The sequence below is a fragment of the Protomyctophum bolini genome (genome assembly GCF_963924005.1).
Source record: "Protomyctophum bolini genome assembly, chromosome: 13".
In the NCBI taxonomy this organism is placed as follows: Eukaryota; Metazoa; Chordata; class Actinopteri; order Myctophiformes; family Myctophidae; genus Protomyctophum; species Protomyctophum bolini.
Genome location: NC_137874.1, coordinates 35,522,030 through 35,538,930, shown reverse-complemented (window position 1 = coordinate 35,538,930; position 16,901 = coordinate 35,522,030). Strand labels below are relative to the sequence as shown.

The 16,901-nt window shown below is 42.3% G+C and overlaps 1 protein-coding gene across 11 annotated transcripts in view; it reads left to right on the top strand.

The window, feature by feature from the left end:
• The window catches only part of LOC308326515 (RNA-binding protein Musashi homolog 2), a 225,515-nt gene that overhangs the window by 185,554 nt on the left and 23,060 nt on the right, over positions 1–16,901 (top strand). The window lies entirely within an intron of this gene.

Here is a 16,901-nt window from a genome sequence, read left to right as displayed (position 1 = left end):
GCTTGTGTGACTGAATAGAGTACAGTGTGAAGGTGAGCAGGTTTACATGTCAGCAGTATGGGCCTTGGGGCTGCACTTTGTTGAAGCACTGTACTGAGATGTGTGCCAGATATCAGTCAGTCCCACTGCTCAGGGACGACAACCCATGCATCACACTCGCGTTACTTTTATAGACGTTTGTCGGATGACTTCATGATGAGTATGCGACAAGACATGATTTGAGCACTAACAAGTTTGTCCAACTACAAGAAAATTGCCTCTCAAAAAGTGAAAAAAATGTATTTGGAATGGGAAGAAATGACCGCTATTCAGGCACGCACGCACGCACGCACACACACACACACACACACACACACACACACACACACACACACACACACACACACACACACACACACACACACACAAAAATATATGTTTATGACAAATTAAAGGCACATCACCTTTCCCATGGTGCATGCAGTATGTGCTAAACTCAGTTTAGAGAGTTTGATAAAGCTGTATGATTAAAATAGTCTCCTCTGGGCTCGCTCAACTCCTGACAGGGTAATTGGAATTTTTAATGTATGAATCAAACTCTCTCTTCAAATGAAATAACCTTCGGCCAAGTATTGATTAGTGCAGTTCCTGGCCGAGATGTGGAGGGCAGTCTCCATTTAGATCAAAGGCCTTTCCCCCATTGTACAACAGTAGTCTGAAATTGTTAATTAAAAGCTCTCATAAATAACTGGAAGGGATCAAGGGAGGAGTGAGGTGACGATTACAAACATTGGGGGATGTGGGGGTAACTGTTTGGACAAGTAAAGAGCTGGCTGCAGCAAAAGTTGCCAAGTGGCCCAAAAAGGGCCAAAAAATCCAGCCAGCGATACTTCCTTTCAGCCTATTTTTATTTATCCATGGTCTCCATGGTTTGGACAGTTGCGTTGAAAATACCATAGAATAAACAAAACTGACAAATACATAGAATTTCAATTGTAACGTGCCAAAAAGTACATTGCAATGTACACATAGCGAACCACGAGGGGATGCCTGATTCCCTTCATTACATAACCATGCATCATGGCTCCAACTAGCTGACAAAGCAGCTGCCATGTTCACTCAATGTTTTCTCCGCTGCATGTTGTTCTCTCGCGCTTGGTTCAAATATATAGGCTATCCTTTGTTCCTTCCACTTGTAATTGTAGTTTAATCGTCATTTACAGCAGCCATTCTGTACTGTTATTTATTTGCTCCAACAAATGCCCTACAAGATTAATATTACTGGGGAACTCTGGTAATCACTCACTGCAGTCACTAAGGATTAACGTAATTTGCGATTATTACTACTGTTTTTCTGCAAACTGCCATGTCCCCAGTCAATTTTTATTTATTGCCATTCAAATGCACAGTCAGTAATTAGAATTAATTTGTGTGAAAAGGCCCTCAATAATCTTGAGGTGTAATAATAGCTACATTTAATAGAGAGAGAGAGAGAGAGCTGCAGGAAATAAATTATGCTAGTTTTCGTATTTAAGCTGTTACTGACAAATACATAATTTCACATAGTGTTCCAGTGACTTCTGAATTTTTTTAATAGCCAGAATTTCAGCCACAGAACACAATTACAAAGCTGTTTTGAATGTCACTGCAAATTAGCTGCAATTAATTTGTGTGTGTGTAACTGCACATATTTAGGTACTGAAGCTAAAGTTGCATAATGGGTTTCTGTAACTGTAATGGTCATACCGATACCGTACTAGCAGGCCAGTGGCTGTGAATTGAACCCCATTAAGACCTGGGAAACTCAACTCTACAAATGTCTTCTAAACATTTTTTTAACTTAGTTGCTATATCATGTGGTGCTCAAACTTGTTCATGTCAAGAACCCCCAACATTCTATGTATTTGGCCCCCATCAAAAAAATGTTTTTACAGTATAAGTACAAGTGAGAAAAACGGAATGGGGGTTCAGTTTTTTCTGGCAAGTGAGACAAAATGCCCCCTTCCAATATATATATATATATATATATATATATATATATATATATATATATATATATATATACAGCAGTTGTGAAACCAAATTTGTACATGGTTTGGTTATGCCAGCATTGTGATCATAATGTTGATTATCATGGATCATCTGGATGCACACATGGAGAGGGAGGAGAGATGGATTTTACATGTGGAGAGATGTCGTGAAATCAAATCTTGATCACTGTATGTTAATTTTTTTTAAATAATAATAATAATTCTAAATGACAGATTAAATCACTGTTACAGTTTTTTTGGGCCTTGATTACCCATTCAGGCAGTCTGAAAACCTGCTTGTTACATTCATTATGGTACAGTATAGTAGTGTATCGCTCAGATGAGAAAGTTAAAGATCAAATAGTGTGTGTGTGTGAGAGATGCCTGGCTGTTATGTACAGTCTAATGATATTATAATGATGATGGATGGCCTCAGTCAGTACACTGTACCCCCATTAGGGCTGATCCCAAAGCCATTATGGTTCGAACGTTTGGTGGGATTTTTGAATTTTGTAATTAATTTGTTTATCTATTTGTGCCATTATGGTGGCAGTGTACGGTTGTGGCAGCCATTACGGCCGTTACGTGCCCAATAGCCAGGGGTACATAAACTAAACGTACATTGTTTCATTGGACGTATCACATCTATGATGGAGATGTCCATTTTCCTCAATGATGGAAATAATTGACTGTTGACAGAGACATTTCCATCGTCATAATCATCAAGTCATTGACTGCCATTGACGCATGTCATTTCAATCCAATGACACCATTGATGCATCTGTACGTCATGTGGTGTTTTCAGAGAGCACTCTACTGCAACCTGGGAGGGAGAAAAAAAGCCGGTTTAGTTATAGGATTTATAAGAAAAGAATTACGGCACGCTAGCCCCTCCCTCATATGCCCAGCTTTCTGGGTTTGTGTGAACACAAACATGTGATTGGCTGATCACCCTATAGCGATGGTTCGCTGAGCAAAGTGCGTACAGTATTGTAAGATAATGAGGGCAGAAAAGTGAAGACGGAAAAGTGAGGACGCAAATTGTGACTGGCCAGAATGAGATGATGTACTGTATGATGTATCAAGAGCGCCCCTCACTTCACACTGGTGTGATTATTTTTCCTCTGCTTTCTGTTCCCCTGCAGACAGCTGTATTTAGTGCTTTGTGCTTAGATCCGGTCTAGAGCCAGCCTACTGTATCCGATGATTTGCACAACACACATGCAGTACATGCACGGCTTGCACGCACACGGACAGTTTCTGTTATACTCCGGAGTGCAGAGTGAGAAGCGATTCAGCAGACAGAAAATAAATAGATTAGCTTACGACTGAACCGTTTCATAGATGTATGAACGCCAATGTCACAAATTAACGTTCATTTGGGGCCATTCCTAAGTTCCCCCATGGAATGTGTGCATGTGTGTACACATATTTTGTGTAGAAAATAACTTGGGAACGTGACAAAGCTAGGAAATAGTCAATGTTGCCGCGCCTTGTCCAGCAAAATTGTCAGTGTCCACTTATCATTTCTTTATGCATACATGCATGCATATATACAGTACAGTAGTACACACAGTGGTTTTTTTGATTGATTGAAATCTTTATTAACAGTTTGCAGAATTACAGTACATTTCAAGCACAAACTCAATACAAAGACTGTTAACTGTGAGTGGACGACCCAATTAAGCCTTACACTTGTTTACAACAGGGTCCACATTGTTCAATTCATCAAAACATTTAGAGACAAACAAATAGACACTTCTATGTAGTTAAAGAACAGAACAGGAATTCATCATATAGGAAGCGAAAAGGGAAAAAAATATATATACAGTGAGGGGAACAGGGGGATAAAAGAAAAGAAAACGAAAGACAGAGTGTAGGGCGCCTGCACACAACACCATGCGTTGATGCCATGTGTGCATATGTGCAGGCACCCAACACCACGTCCATACAAAAACATAGTACAATCCATAGTACAAAGACAGAGTGTAGGGCGCCTGCACACAACACCATGCGTTGATGCCATGTGTGCATATGTGCAGGCACCCAACACCACGTCCATACAAAAACATAGTACAATCCAGATAAAAATTCAGCTTTTACAGAGGCCAGTTTCGAATTGCAGCCATCCGTAGGTGCCCTTTGAGAGCAGTTTTGAAGGAGCCAAGGGATTCACATGTCTTAATGACTGTTGGTAGGGCGTTCCACATTTTGGTCGCATAGGAGCGAAAATAATTTAGTCCCTTGTTAGTGCCGAATCTGGGTTGTACATGGTTTGTTGCACTCCCTCTGGTGTTGTGGGTGTGGACTTCGTTTACATTAAGGAAGTATTTAGACAGGTACATGGGTATCTTGGTGGTGTATCTAATCTTGTGGACCAGACCCATTGCAAGATGCTGTACTCTGTCGTCGACCCTAAGCCATCCCAGCCTGTCAAAGTGGGCAGGGGTGAGGTGGGTTCGGGGGGTGAGGCCAAGTAGGAGCCTGACCAGTTTGTTTTGGGAGGTCTGGAGCCTTGTTTTAAGGGCCTTTGAGGTGCTGTGGTACCAGGAGGTGGATGCATAGTCAAAGAAACCTTGTACAAGGGCTCCTGTTAAGGTCTTCAAGGTGTTTTTGTCGACCAGTGAGGAGATCCTGTAGAGGAATCTTGTTCTTTGATTGACTTTTTTGATTACGTTGGTGGCCATCTTATCACCGGAAAGATTGGCCTCCAGGATGGAACCTAGGTAGCTAATTTGATCCTTCCGTGTGATAATATCATCACCAACTCTAACCAAGAAGCCATCTGCCTTTTTGAGATTACTATTTGATCCGAAGAGAATGGATTCAGTTTTTCCCAGGTGTAAGGATAGTTTGTTATCAGCGAGCCAGGTGCAGATTCTACCGAGTTCAGAGCTGAGGGTCTTTTCAACCTGCAGTTTGTTCCTGTCCGAGACCAGCAGTGCTGAGTCGTCTGCGATCAGGAACAAGTTGCAGTCACAAGCTGAAGTGGAAAGTAACTAAGTACATTTACTTAATTAAGTACTGTACCTAAGTAACATTTAAGTAACACTTAAGTACAACTTTAGTTGCTATAGTTACTTTGTAGATTTGGGTTATTATTACAAAACATATACATTAACCATTACAGCCGCATTTCGGCCATTTTAAAATGTCAAATTGCCGATCTACAAGCTTACAATGCGTCGCAGTGTGATGCATTGTGAGCTTCTAGATCTGCTATTCTCAAAAGACTTTTATACATTTGACAATTTGAAGTGTCGACATTCTGCACAGCATGTACTTTTTACTAGTAGTTTTCTATTGCATTATTCTTACTTTTATTTAAGTAAAACATTGTTGTACTTTTCCCCACCACAGTACATATTATAAGGAAACTTGGTGCAGGTGGTGCGACTCTACAGGTGAACATAGCCTGCCTTGTTCCTCCATCCACTGAGATTGTCTGTGTTTTAGGCTCCTACTGAGTTTGAAAGCGCCATTATGGTTCCATTAGGAGCGCTGCCAGGGTGTCATTATGCTCTCAATGAAATGTCCCTACGTTACTCTATGTTAAGGAAAGTGGTGTGTGTGTGTGTGTGTGTGTGTGTGTGTGTGTGTGTGTGTGTGTGTGTGTGTGTGTGTGTGTGTGTGTGTGTGTGTGTGTGTGTGTGTGTGTGTGTGTGTGTGCGCGCGCGTGTGCGCGCGCACCAGCTCTATCCACCTTTTCCCCCACCAAGGTACTGGGGGTGTGTGTGTGCTTTGCTTTCAGGCATGTCTGCTTATTATAAGCAACCTTTGACTTGTTTTTTCTGCAAAGTCACTTGCAAATAAATTATTGGTATTAGCTGGTTGATGTTTTTTGGGCTTGATTCTAAAGTGCACAGTAGTTGCTTTTTGGGCTTGCTTCCACATTTCAAGGAAACCCAGATTAATATATAATTGTCCACGGACATCCATCTAAACATATTTTGTTCCTTTTTTATTGGGGAAACTTTGACCGGAAAAGACTCGCTCACCGTATAGAAAAAGAAGTAAAACTCCTTTTTCTTTTCTTTTATCATGCTTAGCAAACGTTTCGGTCCTCAGCTCAGACCTTCGTCAGTGCTAACATTTTTTAAAATTCAAATGTTTAAAAGATATTCAAAATATTTCGATTTATTCTCAATTTGTTTTTAAATAACAGATGTACAACCTCGCAATGTGTCGCTGTGAGCTTGTAGATCAGCTATTTTCATTTGTGGTCGTTTTCATAGACCTGGCCACTTGTTTCTCTTGCAAAACTGGCAACACGGCAAGAGAAAGAGGAACTTAGGCACACACAAACGCAAAGACTTATGGGTTATAAGAAAAAGGTTGATAGGCTTAATGACTGCTAGGGAAAGTCACTTAAATGGACAGGACACACAAAATCACTTTTTAAACTAAAATAATTGTGTCCTTTGTGATAGGGAGCAATGCTAGTACAATTTCACTCATTTAGTCTTCTGGCTTTCTTGGTTTTCTGCTGTTTCTGTAGCTATTCCTGTGGGCAGAAAATTAATATTTGGCGTTACTCATTAAATATTGTCTCTGTTTGTTTCATAAGGATTTGTATTAGGGGGCGTGGTTTCCCTTTCACTGCTCTTTCATTGCTGAAGAGTAGAGAGACAGGCAGCAGGCTCCTCCCCCTGACGAGTAGAGAGACAGGCAGCAGGCTCCTCCCCCTGACGAGTAGAGAGACAGGCAGCAGGCTCCTCCCCCTGACGAGTAGAGAGACAGGTAGCAGGCTCCGCCGTGCTGAGTAGACCGACGCACGTGTTTACGTGGTTCTCTTTGTCTCCAGACATTTCTCCGCCAACACGGCATGATAAAATGAGTCCCTGGCTACTATAATCTCTGGCGGCTTGTTTGTAAACGACTTGACTGAATTATTTTTTACATCTGCAACAGCTAGTTTAAATGTTTGTTCTCAGAATTCGCATTGTCGAAGCGGTCAGCTTTTTGTGGCATTGATTCATAGTATAATGATATGCACACTCCACTCCCCCCCCCCCCCCCCTTCCCCCTAAGGGGCTCCATACAATTCTGATAAAATAAATGATGCAGGAGGAAAGTCCTGACCTTTTAAAGGAAAGTATGGAAAAAAGGAGTGATCAGGGAGAGATAAGAGATGAGTTTTTGAGCAATGGTGCAGTCTAGAATAAAGATTCCAATGATGTTTCAGTGAAGGCTAAAAGCGTCCCACCGTACAATTGGCCGTGGTTGACTGTGGGAAGGGAAGCCAGGTGGGGAGGGTTAGGTTTAGGGTTTCTGTCACTGCACTAGCGACTCCTACAGTTGGGTCTGGATGCCTGTTCAGTGGGAAGCTGCACTGGGAACAAAAGTGTGTGTACCGTACCTCTGCGTGTGTTATATGCTCCCAGGATAGAGTCCTCACTGTCAGATGAAACCCATTAAAAGCATCTGTTTTATTTTATTTTATGATTATTATTATTTTTCAATCTTGAGATTTTGAGAGGTAGAACTACTGATCTAGAAGGCATTTGTAGAATCGGCCTCAGGTTAAGACCAACCAGTGAGGGCTCTGAAGCGATAATACAAGGACTTATGCTGACAGAACAACAACATTGTGAGGAAAGGGGTATATATGGGGATAAAAATAAAAGAAAAACGACTGCAAAAACGACTGGGGAGGGATTCTAATGTCAGGGCCCAAGAAACTACAGTCTACTGTATATGTACACACTACAGATTACAAGGTTTAAAGCATGTGGACAGTAATTCTGTTTCATAACTAAACGTTCGCTAAAAGATGGTTCCTCACAAGAGGACGCACGCGCGCACACACACACACACACACACACACACACACACACACACACACACACACACACACACACACACACACACACACACACACACAGACAGATGTGTTCAAAGTCATTTTCCTCACAATCATTTTGATCAGCCTGTTAGCAGGTTATAATGTTCCCTTCACAAGAACATTCTCTGGTCACATCTGTGGTGTCAGATCTGTCTGTTGGCAGATAAGAAGGATATGCTTCCTCCATATCTTCACATCCAAACACCAACAGCACGCTCTATCATATCGACAGCACAGAGGATTATATTTCAAAAGGCTGAAATAAGGAGGGAATTACTTTTCTCTATTTATTTAAATAACACTTGGCTCGGCTCACCTCAGCGAGAGAGTTTTGTGTATTTTTGAGCCCTGCCTAACCGCTCCATTACGCAGCTATGTGTGTATGTACAGTATGTCTGTCTCTGTGTATGTCTGTCTCTGTGTCTGTCTGTCTGTGTCTGTATGTCTGAGCACGGACAGCTGCAACACCTCGCCAATACCGCTGGATGGCACTGTTGAGCAGCGTCACACTACGTTAAAACTGTATAGTGTGGCCTTGGTGGTTAGACAAACAGACAGATGGGATAGCAGAGTTGTACTGAACACAGACGTCAGCTATTATTGTTTTAGGAAAGGTTTGAAGGTTGATCGAACCTTCCATAAAACTCCCTGGTCGATGCTCCATACATCCTTACCTTAGACACTTCTCCCTCCAGGCTCGCAAAATGTATGTGTTACAGTACATCTCTACATTGTTCTCTTTGCACTCTATCTATTTATGCTGTTGTTTCTTGACTAGGGTTCAGTTCACTCTCACATTGCTTACTCTGATTTTGCACTCTGGATGAGCATCTGCTAAATGCCTAAATGTTACTGTCCATATGGCAGCCATTTTGCTCTTCTATCGTACTTGGAGGGGTGGGAGCTAGGGAGCTATAACACGAGAGAAATCTGGCCACTATGTGAATATAGTCAGTATAGCACACTACAGTGGAATACAGCATTAGTAGATCATGCGGCATGCCTGTGATTCATTAGAACCATACCAGCTGGTGTTTAGCACTGTCACAGGCCATAGTGAGTCAGGCTACAGTACAATGTCGGTACAGGTCAGGGGAGCTGACCTGATGCCACGCTGACTCAGTTATTATTTTGATCATTAGCTCAGTGGGCCTGTGGCAGACAGGGTCCTTAAATTAGGGCCTGACCAGGAGTATCATGTTTGCATAAACAACATGCTCAAAAGTACATTCATTCACAAATGCAATGTGCACACACACATACTGTACAGTGTACACAATAAATGTGTGCTCTCTTTCTTTCTCTCTCTCTCTCTCTCTCTCCCCCTCTCACTCACTCACTCTTCTTCCTACACACACACACACACACAGTGACACATGCACACACAAGCTTGCAAGGCCATACTGTATGTGAGTGCTCATGTGAGAGTCATGTGACCTGTGGTCAGAGGAAGTCACGGCAGGCTATGTGACTGTGTGCGGACATGGATCAGAGAATACCGTAGCACCACTCACCACCAGGCGCCCTGACTCACTGTCAGTTATTGGTGTGTTGATGCGATCCGGTCTGGACGTGATAGTCAAGTCATGTGTACAGTGTTTTTATGGCATATTGGTACAGTATGTTCTTCACAAAAGTACACTAGAATGAAGCGTAGATCCATACCTGGAGCTTTTCTACCTCATAGTATCGGCTCAACCCTTCCCATGCAGCCACGCATTCCCAACTCGCAACAACCGGTCGATTTCACACTCGGCAAGCGTATCGGCGAGGACCCAAGGGAGTCATTGGCCGAGTGGGAAGTCGGTCGGTCGGATCAGCGGTTGTCCAGAGGCTCTGGACAGGGTAAGGCTGAGGATGGGCCAGCTAATTTAGTATACATACTTGTTTTAATGACCATGGAGGACAATGTTATTATGTTATTGGCAGAAATTCTATGCGCTGACCGCAAACAATACGAACAGCTAATAACACAGTAAACGTTCACTTACATGCATAGGCATATAAGATTGTCCGGCGGTGGTTAGAAATTGTGTTTTAATCCCACCAGACCAGGATGAAGTGACTGACTTCTGTGAAATAAGATACATTCGTTTAACCCATTCTGGACGGGAACCCCTTTTGGTGTTTTAACTAAGCATTATGTTATACTTTAGCTATTGAAAAATAGCAGATCTACAAGCTCATAGCGCGCCACCGAGTGGCGCGCTACGAGCTTGTAGGTCTGCTATTTTTTTTAAATCATAAAAATGCGGCACAGGTAAATGGCCCCAGAAAGCCTAAATAACAACATAAAGCTACTGTTTCAAAGAATACATATATTAGAGCACTTGAATTCACGAATCCTCCATCAAATTCAGCAGGGGGTGAGACAGAAACAGCTGTTTTACATTTCCATCGTTTGGACTGATTGAACATTGAAAGTATTTGTGGCAAATACTGTATATACGTACATCAGCAATAATGTTACAAATGGAAAAGATGAATAATGATAATTTGCATAGAAATGTTACTAGAGAGACAAAGCGAGTCTATACCCTGGATCTGATCACTACTGATTTTATACCACCCACTGCTTTAAAATGTCAGTCATTCCAAGTATCATCCTTTACCCAAGTGACTCATCACATTCATTCCATTCCTCCCTGCGGTGGTATTTGTTAATGGCTCTCTTATTATATTCAGACACTTTACTCCCATAGTGCAGTAATTCTCAACCTTTTTAATTTCAAGAACCCCCAGTTTGATTATGCATTTACAGATGTCCATTTGACAAGATGTTTATGCCTCTGGAAAGCCGTAGCCAGAGGCGTAATGTTTCTAGGTTGTCTGTCCGTGAAGACATTTCCACTTGGACTGGAGGATTAAAAGTAGGCATTCAAAAGGTGAAATGTCATGGTCACTGTGACCTCACAAAACATTTTCATTAAATTACTTCAAAAGCTTCATTCCCTTTTTTTTAGTTTTTAGTTTTTTGCTGTATTTTACAGCACTTTAAGCTGCATTTTCATTACATACTATATCAATCAATCAACCTTAATGTAATTCTTGAGAGTATACAAATGGAACGGGTCCATTTGGTTCCATTTGTACTGTACACTCTCTGTATTACAGACCTGTAAAGTTCCATTTGGTTACTAATAACTAACTATCAGTCGTTTAGCTAGGCACCGCCTGTAAGCACCCCAGGGGCCTTTGGGGGGCCCAGGGGCCTCCACGTTGAGAAGTGCTTTACCCAAACTCCACTTAGTCTTAATTCCAACCCTCCATGCTGTGGTCTACTCTGTGCTAATGGCTGTCTTATTCCTTTCTGCCCTACAGTGCATGATGGAAATACACCTACCCTAAAAATCTCCCAAATATGTGCATTTAGCAATGGCTCGTGTTGCAGGAGTCCATCTCATCTATCCAAGCTGATACTGCTGTGGCTAAAATAAAATACAAATAAATAACTACCCGCTTCAACCATATTTTAGGACGGATGTCTTCAGAAAACGTGGTACAATTCAGTATCACCAACTGAAAGACTTATCCCCACCTCCTCCACCCTCTTTCTTTCCCTCTACTGTGATTATCAGCATGCACATTCTCTCTCTCATGCGCAGGCACGCACACACACACACACTTACATTATATTGAGGAGAGTGACTTAACTCACGCTGTTTCTCATTAAATGTCAAAAACTTTCATTCCACACTTAATGCAGGGGTACGGACATTAAAATGCATACAGAATTAGGCTGTTTACTTGGACTCTAATGAAATGAGGCTAAGGCGGTCCAGTCTAATTAATATGCCTGCTGGCAGAGCTCACAACAACCAATTCAACAGGATCTCACAGGAACCCTTCGGTGCTCTCCGAAAAGTCAGACTCTGGTGATGCTACAGTATAGGATTGCTCAGCTTTACTCATCATTGACTAATTATTCACACGTTGGTCATTTGAGTAAAATGGCTGCGATGTGAATATTATGGTCCAGAGTGGAGAGTGTCTGCGGTCACCTAAAGCATGAGGTTCCCAACCACCACTTGTACCATTCGTGGTACGTGAGACCCCCTCTGGTAGTACACAGAGAAGTCGCCCAAAACAAGAGAAAAAAAGACAAAAGAGCGCCCCTATAGTGAGGGGTGTCACACATCAAAAATAGCAGATCAGATGAGAAACATCAACACTAGGAGCTCTTTCTGTACACAAAGTACATACTGCCTTCATAACTGCTAAAGCCTCTTTTAGACTCTGTGAAATGCAACAGTATAGGCAGCAGTGGTCGGGAATCGGAAGGTTTCCGGTTTGATCCCCGGCTCCCCCTCGGTTAGTGTTGGAGCATCCCTGAGCAAGACACTGAACCTGTATGCGCAGGTTGGTCCCTTGCATGGTTTCGGTGTATAATTGCGTGTGTTAATGGGTGAATGTAGTGCACTTTGTAAAGCGCTTTGGAGAAGGGTGCTTCATAAATGCACCATTTACCATTTAATTAAACAATTTGAATCAATAATGAACTGTCTCGCAATTCCTCTTCCTTCTCTTTTCTTTGTTTCCCACTTATTTGTGCATCTTTTCTTTGTTTCCCTCTTTGCCTTCTTTTCTATATTTCTACACCCTCTGTTATTGGAATCTTGATGAAGTACATCACCTGGCCTTGTCTGTCATCATGTGCTGAACTCCAGTTTTAGTACAAGCCAGCTGCTTGCATGAAAAGGCGGATATATTTACATAATATAAGATGGATGGCTGTAGCTGAGTGGGTAGATAGGTCGTCTGGTAATCAGAAGGTCCCCCCAGTCCTCCCACCCATACCAAGACACTTAACCCCTAACTGCTTCCTGGGTGCTGTACTAATAGTGCCCACTGCACTGCTCTAAATGGATTGAATGCCTCACACAAATTTGCCTCACACTAAATCTCATTCTACACTTTCTACACATTGCAATTTTATAGATCGGCTGTTTTCACAATTTGTGAATTTTTTGAGCAGTGCTCCTGATTGGATAGAATTTGGACATGAAAATGCAGTTTCTGTTTACTAAAGACGGGGAGATCACACTGTTACTGAATAATACTCATTTTGACAAAAGAAAATGACTTGCTGCACCTTTGATACATCTGTGTAAATCTGAATCAGAGTAATCGTTTTTCAATAAAACATTACTTTCTCTGGATGTTTAGTTTGCAGCAATTGAAATGGTGTGGTTCGATCTGTCAAATTGACATAATATGGTCCATGAGACGGATGTACTTTATATCACAATGCATGTCAGAAGAACACACGTCATCAGCCCAGTAGCACTTCAGTTCCCTGACTTCATCACAGGACTTCGATGTGTGTACAAAATGAGTGCAATTACCACCACAAAGCCAAGCTTTGCTGGGTTCTGGGCTCTCTCCTTCTGCAAATGACTTTCCCTCTTTGAAATCAGAGACCATGAAGTCTCAGTGGCGAAGGATTGACTGTAGGAGTGTACTTTCATCCCACACTGAAACTGTTCCCTTTGGTCCGGACAAAAAGCAGCGCAGTTCAGGTTAATGAGCAGACACAAAAGGGGGCTCCCACAAACACAGGAACAATGTGCATGCACACACACACACACACACACACACACACACACACACACACACACACACACACACACACACACACACACACACACACACACACACTCCTGTAAAATGCTAAGAAGCAGAATATTGAAGTAAATGCCGCTCTGACCTCAGCTCAACCACACACAAAGTTAGTGGTTGAACTTATTGAACAGAAACAAAATGAGAGGCGTCATGAATGCTTGATACTGTAATTGCTGGAGGGAGGATTCTTGAGCCTATACTCTGTGCAGTGAATTTGGTCGGTGAATCTTCAAGTTTGAACACACACACATACTCTACGCTACAAGCTTGCTTTGGGAGATGTTTCGCCACACCTCTTCCTCCTCTTAGAACAGTAAACAAGTTCTCAGACGCTCATGGGTTTCATCAGCAAACTGCATTAATGATGTTCCAAAAAAGACAGTTTGGATTTTCACCAACCAGAAACCATGGGTTAACGTACTGTAGGTCAGGTCCATAGCCCTAATATCCTTGCTGTAATGTCTCGGCTTCCTGCCCTCGCATGAAATGCAGACCAGCCTCTCCTCTGTAAAAAAAAATGTTTTCTCTACTCTACTCTAATACAGAGACGGGTTGTGTCACATTACAAAGCCTATATTCCTTAGTGGACACACTCTGAGCCCCCCACCACACGTATAAAGTTGACTTTTTGGCCAGAAAGGGATTTATTTTTTCACTGGAAGAAAAATACTTTTATTTACTCCACTGCGCCCTCTACCGAAAACCTCATAGACAAGATCTTTCCTTCTGGTTAACGGAGATCTTTGTGCTGCTCTTCATGCACAGAATGCTTCCTTCACATCTGTAACACTGGGTAGTTCCTGTGTGGTGCCTGAGTACCACGAGGAGGGTCAGGAGTGAGTGTACTGCTAAACTAAAAGACCGGTTTGAGAGCGGCGACACGAGGAACATTTGGCACAAACAGTTTCAGAATTCAGGGGGACTAGCAGTACCAGATGCGTAGAGAGCCCCACTACCTCCCTCCCTGGCTAGTTGAACGAACAATCTATTTTGAGAATGATAGCTCCAACCAGCCAGAGCCTGCACTATATACCTGTGGAGGCCAGCCTTCTCACCATCTTGGAGGCTGACCCTTCCAAAGAGTGAACATCCGTAAAGCTGCCGGCCAGGTCGTGTCCTCAGAGCATGTGCAGCCCAGCTGGAACAAATGCTTTCGGACTTTCCAGTCTGGCGGAGATAATGACAGTGGCGTACATTGCTTATGGTAGAGCATTACAACAAAACTTGTTTTAAATCTTTATAGTACAGGCTGTGTGTTTGAAATTGGTACATGCATTGTTACAACAGTACATTTTAAATCGAGGGATATAAGCACGTGTCACAGACAATTACAGTAATGCTTGCTGTTTCAACTGTTGTAAATTGTTCATTATTGTAGACGATAGCGTATTGTGATCCCTTTAAGTCTACGAAGGTACTGTTTTTCACATCAAAACAAACAACAGTCTTCTGTGGGCATCCATGTTGTTCCAACCAAAACCACTGGAATGCTCCCGAGTGCTGAGCTGGGAAGTTGACAAGTTTGCAGATGCCATGAATTCATGATTTTCCAACGGAGCAATAACTTCCCCTGCTAGAGACCTTTCATTTAGGGCCAAGTAGTATATTGAATCCTGCCGTGTGACAGTTATATTTGAATGAACAATAAAATAAATATTCAATGTGTCTGTCGGAAATATCAAAACCATCTCTCCATCTCATTTCCAAACGGTATTTTCAGTAAATAGACACACTTAACATTGTTGAATTGTGGACATTCTTTAGGCAACTTGGACTCAAGCTGAGTAGCTGAGTAGGGTCTGATATTTTGGGTGGTGAAAAAAAGCAATGGAAAGTGTAATTGCAATATTTACACTTTTCCAATTTCTCATCACTATGCATCCTAATCCTAAAAGCTGTCGATATTGCAGTTTTGTTGTATTTGTTGAAGTGCGGTCTAAATGAACATACGGTACTAGTCATAATTCTCGTGTGTGTGTTTTGTAGCTGTGATTGTGGTACTGTTTCTGTTGCTCTGTCTCTTATCATTGATATCTTACCTGATATCTTCTAAGAGACTAAACTTGATAACATTATAGAGGACGTCTCAGAGATTGAAATATTATGTAGTAGGCTATTCTATAATCGGGAACAATAGCAATCGACGTGTATGCATGTAATAGGTCATAGCTCAATTGATTTCTTTAAAAGGCTAAACCCTTGCTAGTTGGTGCTATTTACAGACCGACTGATTAGAATTATATCTATTATTCTTGAGGAATGCTTGGCTGGCAGTGACTGTGCAGACAATACTTATTGGGAACTGGAACACAGACATGGGCCGGAGAAACGCAACCGTCTTCAAGTTCTTTAATACGTTTTGTAACCTACACGGCCTCACCCAGCTGATTACCCAGTACACAAGAGTGTGTGATTAAGCAATATTACACGAGAGGGTGTGCTTTACCGTGATTATTGGCACGACAGTGATGCGGTCAGGAACGAGGCGAAGTCGAGTTCCGCAAGCATCACTGAAGTGTTGCGAAAAGAGAGTTGGAGTTGGCCGGTTTAAAAGAGAAATGTTTAAAGGTCAGCAAGGCTATATACTGTAGAGTAGTAGCCTGTAGAATCGATTGAGCGGCAGTTTTAAGAATATAGTGCCAGCGAGGCTGGAGATCTCTCTTTCTGGAGAAATTCAAGGATCACTAGTAAGCATTATTAAACATGAATCTTTCAATCACATTCAGGATTTGTGCAGAGAAGACAGTATGCAAAGGATTATGTTTTTCCTCTGAGAAAAGATGAAAGGTCTAGCGTGCGCTATTGTGTTTTGAATGGAAATCTAACCTTTTCTCTTCTGTCTGTTCCTGACGAAAGGCTGCATTTCTGTGCTCCAGGGCAGTGAGAGAGAGAGAGAGAGAGAGAGAGAGAGAGAGACAGACAGACAGACAGAGAGAGAAACAGACAGTGAGAGAGAGCTTACAACCGTTCCCCAGAGTGGTCACCAAGGCCCACAGGCCTGCACAGCCCATAAACAGCTGCGTCCTTGTCCCCAACCAAGCGCAGCCACTCAAGTGGCAAAGCAGGGGCCCCAATAATTGTGAAGAATTGAAAGCTAAATATTGGCTTTATCTCCTCAGTAATAAAAGGGCCATGAAATTGATTTAATGCTGCAGCGCTTCTCATGGGTGGCTTCATACAGCCTGCACTCAAAACAATGAGCAGCAGCCATCTATTAATTAACCCACCTAATCCTGCAAAGTTAATCTCTCGCCACCATTTTGCCCGCTGCTAACTTCCAAGCCAGTGGGTCTGTTGGGGGGGGTGTTGTGACAATGGCAGAGCAGGAAAAGATTCAACACTTACTTACGTACGGAAAGGAGAGAGAAGACTGTTTTGCACAGCAACGACGGGCAGCTGATCTGTGTTCCTGTAAAGACATCAGT